Source organism: Cucurbita maxima, unplaced genomic scaffold, assembly GCF_002738345.1.
Source record: "Cucurbita maxima cultivar Rimu unplaced genomic scaffold, Cmax_1.0 Cma_Scf00203, whole genome shotgun sequence".
In the NCBI taxonomy this organism is placed as follows: Eukaryota; Viridiplantae; Streptophyta; class Magnoliopsida; order Cucurbitales; family Cucurbitaceae; genus Cucurbita; species Cucurbita maxima.
This window is the reverse complement of record NW_019272219.1, coordinates 55787-64877: the sequence shown is the minus strand read 5'-3', so window position 1 is coordinate 64877 and position 9091 is coordinate 55787.

Below are 9091 nucleotides of genomic sequence, written 5' to 3'. Positions count from 1 at the left end.
TTTTTTTATATTCGATAGCGTTGTTGGGACCAATCTCTGAGGTCTGAAATTGGTGGGTCACACTTACGAAGAATTACTATGAGTTAGTATATTCTTGACCAAAATAGCGATTACTAGGAACAAGAGTTATTCTAGGATTAGTGTTTAAGTCAAGAATGTCTTGGTTGAATGAAGAAGTGATTAACTGCCCCTCGGTAGCAGTTGCTCTAACTCACTAAAGTATCATTGCAAATTAATAATTTTTGGGTACATTATTACATTTGCTAAACCTGATTGGATTAAACAGGATTAAATCAAATAAGTAATATAATTTTCTTTATATCACAGCATGGCAAACTCAATAGTACAATTACTCGCTTCTGAGAAATTAAACGACAACAATTACGCAACTTGGAAATCAAACCTAAACACAATACTTGTAATTGATAATTTAAGGTTTGTTTTAACTGAGGAATGTCCTCCAAACCCCAGCTCAAATGCAAACCGAACAGTTTGGGATGCATATGACAGATGGACAAAGGCATATGACAAAGCCCGACTGTACATTTTAGACAGCATATCTGATGTTTTGGCTAAGAAACACGATGTCATGGGTACTGCTAAAGAGATTATGGAATCTCTGAAAGGGATGTTTGGACAACCGTTCTTCTCCCTTAGACATAACGCCATAAAATACATTTACAACTACTGTATGAAAGAAGGGACCTCAGTTAGAGAACATGTCCTGGACATCATGGTCCATTTCAATGTGGCAGAAGAAAATGGCATTGTCATTGATGAGAAGAGTCAAGTCAGTTTTATCATGGAGTCTCTTCCAAAGAACTTCTTTCAGTTCCGCACAAATGTGATGATGAACAAGATAGAAAATAACTTGACTGCTCTTCTTAATGAGCTAAAGACTTATCAATCTCTCTTAACGAACAAGAGACAAACAAGAGAAGCAAATGTTGTTATCTCTAAGAAATTACTACGAGGATCGTCCTAAAAAATAAGTCTGGACGTTCAACTTCTAAAAGTGTTTTGATAAAGAAGAAGGGTAACGGGGAAAATAAGATTCCTATTGACCACAAACACAAGGTTCAAAAAGCAGATAAAGGGAAATGTTTCCATTGCAATGAAAACGGGCACTGAGAGAAATTGCCCAAAATACCTTGCAGAGAAGAAAGTCAAAAAGACACAACAAGATAAATATGATTTACTCGTTGTAAAAATATGTTTAGTAGAGTATTATAACTCAACTTGGATACTAGATTCAAGGGTCATTAATCATATTTGTTCTTTTTTCCAGAAAACTAGCTCCTGAAGAATGCTTGCGGATGGCGAGATAACACTTTGGGTTGGAATAGGAGAGGTTGTCTCAACAAGATCATTAGGAAATTTAAAATTATTTTTTGGAGATATATTCATTATATTAGATATTGTACTCTTTGTTCCTAAAATGAAAAGAAATTTAATATCTATCTCTTGTTTATTAGAACAATTGTATAAACTATCTTTTGAAATCAACGAAGTGTTCATTTGCAAAAGAGGTATTCATATTTGTTCCACAAAACTAGAAAACAACTTATATATGTTAAAATGGAGCGAAAAAAATGCTATTTTAAAAACCGAGATGTTTAAAACAGCTGAAACTCAAAATAAACGACAAAAGCTTTCTCCCAATACCTATCTTTGGCACTTAAGACTAGGCCACATTAATTTCAATACGATTGAGAGATTGGTTAAAAGAGGACTTCTAAATGAGTTAGAAGAAACTCTTTACCTCCATGTGAGTCTTGTCTTGAGGGTAAAATGAATAAACGACCGTTTTTCGAAAAAGGTTATTGAGCTAAAGAAACCTTAGAACTTGTGCATACAGATCTCTATGGTCCAATGAATGTCAAAGTATGAGGAAGGTATGAATATTTCATCAGTTTTATTGATGATTATTCATGGTATGGCTATCTTTACCTAATGCATCACAAGTCTGAAGCTCTTGAAAAATTCAAAGAGTATAAGACTGAGGTTGAGAATCTATTAGGTAAAACTATTAAAACACTTCGATCAGATCGAGTTGGAGAGTATATGGACTTAAGATTTCAGGACTATAGGATAGAACATGGAATAACGTCTTAACTCTTAGCCCCTAGTATGCCTCAGCAAAATGGTGTATCTGAAGATAGAACATGGAATAACGTCTTAACTCTTAGCCCCTAGTATGCCTCAGCAAAATGGTGTATCTGAAAGGAGAACATGGAATAACGTCTTAACTCTTAGCCCCTAGTATGCCTCAGCAAAATGGTGTATCTGAAAGGAGAAATAGAACTCTATTAGACATGGTTGAATCTATGATGAGTTTTGCTCAATTACCTGATCTGTTTTGAGGATATGTAGTGGAGACTGCTACATACATTTTGAACATGGTTTCTTCTAAGAGTGTTTCAGAAATACCTTGTGAGTTATGGAAAGGGCATAAAGGTAGTTTACGTCACTTCAGGATTTTGAGATGCCCAACACATGTGTTGTTGCAAAACCCCAAGAAATTAGAACGTCGTTCAAAATTATGTTTATCGTAGGATACCCCAAAGAGACGAAAGGTGGTTGTTTTATGACGCTCAAGAAAATAGAGAGTTTGTATCAACAAACGCTACATTCTTAGAGGAAGACCACGTAAGAAACCACCAACCTCGTAGCAAACTAGTATTAAGTGAGATTTATAAAGAAGCTACTGGTAAAACAACAAGAGTTGTTGATGGAGATGGCACTTCTGGTCAATCACATCATTCTCAAGAGTTGAGAATTACTCGACGTAGTGGGAGGGTTATAACTCAACCGGATCGTTACTTGGGTTTGGCAGAAACTCAAGTCATCATACATGATGATGGCGTTGAGGATCCATTGACCTATAAACAAGCAATGAATGATGAAGATAGAGATCCGTAGATTAAAACCATGAATCTTGAAATGGAGTCAATGTACTTCAATTTAGTCTAGGAACTTGTAGATCAACCAGATGGGGTAAAACCTATTGGTTGTAAATGGATCTATAAGAGGAAACAAGATCTAACCGGTAAGGTATAGACCTTTAAAGCTCGACTTGTAGTAAAGGATTATACCCAAAGAGAGGGGTTGGACTATGAAGATGACACGTGCAGAACCATAGGGCACGTGTCAACATCAAATATAACCATGCCGATAGTAAAATCATTACCTGGTTAGCTTAGGCCAATATTCTGTCGTTATCCTTAATGAAAGTCCATTGAAATTCAAGTCAACCTATGTGAGCCCATGACATCAGTTTCAAGTTTGAACTCCATAAAATTATTTCTCTAATTTACATTGCCCATGGTTAAATTATGATATTTTGGCAAATTTTGTTAATATATTCCTACTCCAAATCTTCCCATTCTATTTTTATTTTTTTTTTCTTTTTTCTTTTCTTTTTCCGGTAACAGTATTTTTAATTTCCATATCTATTTCATTTTTTCTTATTTACTTTGTCTTCCTTTAGTTAACCATTATATTCTTAGCTTTTAATTTAATCAATTCATTTAGTTGTATTCTTTTTCTATAATTCATATAAAATTATTGACAATCTAAATCATTCAGAATTAGGAGATCTAAAATATAATTGGTTGTGATTTCCTAAAATATACTGTGGGAATTGTCGGCAGATATTAGTCCAATCCGGGACGTGCTCATTTGACTTCCGTTAAGAATATCCTTAAGTATCTAAGGAGAACGAGGGACTATATGCTAATATACAGTGCTAAAGATTTGAACCTTATAGGGTACACTGACTCAAATTTTCAGACCGATGTAGATTCGAGGAAATCGACACTAGGATTTGTCTTCACTCTGAACGGAGGAACAATAATATGGAGAAGCATAAAGCAAGGTTGCATTGTTGATTGCCCCATGGAGGCTGAGTATTTTGCTGCTTGTGAAGCAGCGAAAGAATCTGTATGGCTTAGGAAGTTCTTAACTGATTGGGAAGTCGTTCCAAATAAGCATCTTCCCGTCACTCTTTGTTGTAACAACCGTAGAGTAGTTGCAAATTCAAAAGAACCAAGAAATCATAAGCAAGGAAAACATATTGAGCGCAAATATCATCTCATAAGGGAGATTGTGCAACGAGGAGATGTGATCATCACACAAATAGATTCAGAGCACAACATTGCTGATCCATTTACAAAGCCCCTCACGACTAAAGTGTTTGAAGGGCACCTAGTGAGTATAGAACTACGAGTTATGTAATCTAGGGTAAGTGGGAGAAAAGGCATGAGTATGTGATGCCCTACTTTATTGTATTTATGTATTTCTCTCTACTCAACTTTATAAAACCCCACTAGAGTTTTAATCCAAGTGGGAGTTTGTTGGGTTTTATGAAATAAAACTCATAGTTGGTAAACAAAAACATATTCTATTTTCAATAAAATTATTATTGATGTTTATTCAGTAAAGATTGCTATTGAATAAAGTGAATTTTACGATTATTAATCTAAATACAATAAACTAAGAACACTTTGACTATAGGATGATTACTTGAACTATATGTAGAGACATACGAGTGGATCAAGTTCAAGTATATAGTCAAAATGATCTATAGTACAAGGATATAGTTGAGTAACTTATCCTGGGACACTATGGATGTGGCCCACTTTTCTATATGACATAAACAATGTGATCACTAAATTGTACATGTGGAGGCATGTGAGTGGGGGTGTCCTATGCAATGACTATTGCATAAGATCGAACCATGAAGAAAATCACTCTCACTTTATAATGTCGTTTACTGTTGAGACTGATTTTCTTATCATTCAATGACCCAGGTAACTCTATCTTAATCCTGAGCTAACAATGAACTCTTGTTTATTCGAAATTATCCTTAGATTTTCATGTGTGAGAGGGGCTCGAGTTCGCCGACTCAATAGGCCTCCCATTTTAGGGGTAAGACTAGGTGAATGGCTGAGGACGTGAAGTGTAAGATGGAATTCACTCCTACCCACTTTTAAAGATAGAAGAGAGGTAGCTCCCTTAGTACTGACTCCAGGTCTTGAACAAGGGGCCCTACCCTCTCATTGGCCTGAGAGGAATTTGGTTTTTGGTTGGACCAAAAACCAATTGTTCATTAGAGGATTAGTGGGACATAAGAAACATGAAGTAACTTGAAGGGTAAAACGATAAATTGACCCAGCTCTAGTTATGCACAACCTGTGAAGGATCGACCTACTAATCATGATTATATCAAATGGACAAAAATATATCTATAGTGAGGGGAGTGCAACTACTAGGCTATAGTGGAGTGTCCTAGTAGTTAACAAATGTTGGTTAACAAGGTTAATGAGTTTAACCAGTTAATCTTGAATAGTTGGAGAGCATGAAATATAGGTCCATTAGATCCATCTGCTATCTCATATCTGACAAAACCATAGAATAGTGTGATGAGTGAGTTCGAATTCAAATTAGAAAATATGCGCTACATATATACGATATATTTAATTGCATTTTTTTATTTACGAATTAAACAAAAAGAGAGAATATTAAACAATATTTAAATATTTTAATCAAATATATGTCAGAATTGATTGAGATTGGCATTTGAATTAATATTAAATATTAATTAAATAGAAAAATTAATGTTTTAGTGATTAAGGTACATGGAACTTCTCCCTTTAAAAAATCTCGGAAAAACTCCCACAAACTCTCTCTTCATATATACTAAATCCCTTCCAAGTTTAGTCACTCACCGGATTCCTCAATCCCGTTCTAAGACCGGAGAATAGCGGAGAAGACACTAGTGGTTGTTCGAAACTAGTTCGTGAGTAAAAAGAAATTTGAACTACAAAATGTTAGTACTCAAAGACCTTGAGTTTTAATAATTATGAACAAGCTAGTTATATTAACTCCATCAAAGAAAAATGTTGGGACCTCATGTATCATTGTGTGTTCATGCATCGGGGGATACCCCTTCATCTTTAGCGATGGTACGAACGCGTACACTACAGGACAAGGAAACGACCATTATATTTGTTATAATGCTACGAAGGTTGCTATTTCTAATGGGTGTCCGACATCAACAGCTCCCAGATAATGCTCGCCTAACAAGAAAGGGGCCCAAGAGGTGTACGAGCCGACTTGTGGGTCCATACTCGTACGTGTAGACTGTGTGTAGAGCAGTAAATACACATCAAATTGACCCCGCTTAGTTTAGCTGCCTAAGAAATATAGATTGATATGATAGGTCCCACTCATGATTGCATGTGCTTGCATTTAATCCCAATAGTAGGGTGATTTACTGAGTATTTATCAAAATACTCAAGTCATGTGCTACTCTTATTTTTCAGGTAGAGGCAAGGCTCCCCTGCACGGCTGACGATTGGGGAGTTTTGAAAATTTTAATTTCGTAGACTCTACAATGTAGGTTAGTATGCATTTAATTTTGTTGCATATAGGTTAGTATAGGCCAGTTTTACTTTATGTCATTTTAATTTTTGGTATTTTATTTTAAAGACCTTCTAGAAAACATGTAAGTCCACAAAAACGTTTTATGATAAAGTTTTGAATGAAGTATTTTCCCATAAAATATTTTATGATATGTATATAGTAGCGGCTTTAGGTTAAATAGGAATCTAGGGCCATTATAGATTCTAAAACATCAAAAAATGAATGCTATGAATTGTCTCTGTGTGATTTTGTTGTTTACTTTTGCATCTACTTTTAATGCCTTCACTTGTTTATCTCTCCAATCTCGGGGGTCACCTTGGAAAGTGACAATTCTCAATTATAAGGAAGGAGAACTTCTAACGGTCTATTGCAAGTTGAAGGTCAATGATTTAGGTAAATAAGGGTGATGTATGATTTCAAATTTTCAACGACACCGTCTTTATATATATATGTACGTTTATATATATCTCTAAATTTATATAATTGATGGTTTTTTTTTAAAAAACAGTTCAACCACGGGAAGTATAATATACAATGGAAAAAAAAAGTCTATCATTGATATTCAACTTCTATTGCGATTTATAAAAAAATAATTACAGTTTGAATGTTTAAATAGAAGTTTAATACTTTAAGTTCAAAAGTGAAGAATTCTTTAATGCTTTATGGTTTATTACAACTCCGGGTTATTATTATTATTTTTTTTGTTAAAAAAAAAAGTGGCAAGATCAATTTTTTTATCTCTTAATCTATGTCTTTTTTAACTTAATTTGTGCCCATCTAACCTAAATTTCTAATATAAGGAGCATGTCCTTCGGTTCAAACAAGAATACTATAACGACCCTAGATTTCTACTTATCTAGAGTCACTACCGTCTATCATAACTTAATCATTTTGTGAAAAAATTCTAGTGGTAGTGGGTCATGCAATCAATTTTACAGGTGGGCCGAGCATTACAGGTGGGCTTCAGGGATTTGTTCTGGATGCTGGGCTTCGCACTAGTCATGGGTCGAGGCTTCGGTTTGTCTTAATTTGAGTCAGAGGTTGTAATCACGGTTTACAAGAATCTGACCCGACCCGATGGATATTTTCTTCAACACATGGCTATATGTGAATTTACCGAAACTTTTATTTGTCTTCTCAAGAGCTCCTCGCCGTTGAATTTTGATCCCTTTTTCATTCTTCCTGTCTTTCCTCGCTCTCCCATCAATTCACAAAGTCATGGATGGGACTACCGTTCCAGACCCATGTTTCGTTTCAGATTTCTAAAGCACACTGACGATTGCGGGCGTAACACCCAAAAAATGAAGGGAATTAGCTCTAACAAGAATAAGCCGCCCAAGAAAGATCCAAACGATTAAAAGGAAAGAAATTAAAGAATTAAGCAAGAACAAGGGGATACTTATGGTCAGGGTCTTAAGGTTATCTCAAATCTTATCATAAATAATAACCCTACAATCATGCACCCAATAACTTATAACCTTGGGAATACTTGACCTAAGTCTTAGAGGTGTACTTGCTTGGTCTCGGTAAGGTGTCCCTTGAGCTGGATCATAGAGAAACCTTTGGCTCTAATACCATTATTTTCATGACTTCATTTTTGAGCTAGAACGACGCATAGATTGCAACTAGAGTTGACTCCATAGTATAAAAAGACGACAGAGTTTTTACAAAAAAAAAAAAAATAATAATAATAATAAATAAACAATTTTAAACATAATATACAATATCTTTACATTATATCAAAATAGAGTTCATAACAAAACATTTAAAACAAAACTATGTTAGACATGGATTCAGGTCTTCAAGTTTCTCAAATTTGACTACCTGAGTTTGAATCATTAAGAGAACTAGGGCCACAACTCTGGTTGTCTTGTAAATTTCTACTCGCTCGGACTACTAGAGACATTCCATCTTAGGCTACCGTCTAGCCAAACTAATACCCTAACCCTAGTCTTAATTTGTTTTATTTACCTACTCTCTACCGGGAGAATTACACATTTAATCACTTGAAGTTAATATATAAATATTCATGCGTACAGTCACACGTATGCTTAATGGGGCGATAACATCCATCAAGCACCCGGAGGCCAACGATAACATCCATCAAGCACCCGGAGGCCAACGATAACATCCATCAACCTTTCAGGCACATGAAGAAAAGTTCGCCATTAGAAAAATTTGAACTAGTAAGTCTTGTTTTCAAATCTCTACTTACGTTAATTTGGTAAAGTTTCATTATAATTCTTAAATCTAGCTCAAAAGATTTAGTTTTGGATTGGAAAATACTATTGAATAAACTAATACAAATAGAAATAAAATGAAAAACAATCCAAGTGAAATGTTCTAAACTAATTTATATGTTACTAAATGGAAATGCAATTAACCTATACTAACCTATGGTCTACTAAAAATTAAATACAAAACTATCCAAGCATCTGTCACAGTCTCATGATTGCGATCATACAGAAGCGCCTTGCCTTTACCTGAAAAATAGAGTAACACTTGACTTTAGTATTTTAAGAAATACTCAGTAAGCGATCCCCTATTGAGGTTAAAATACAAAGACACATAGTTACTTGCATGGGACCTATTATAATAGTTTATTTTTCTAAGGTGGCTATCCTAACGGTGCAACTTGGATGTGTAATTAATTTCTCTACACAGG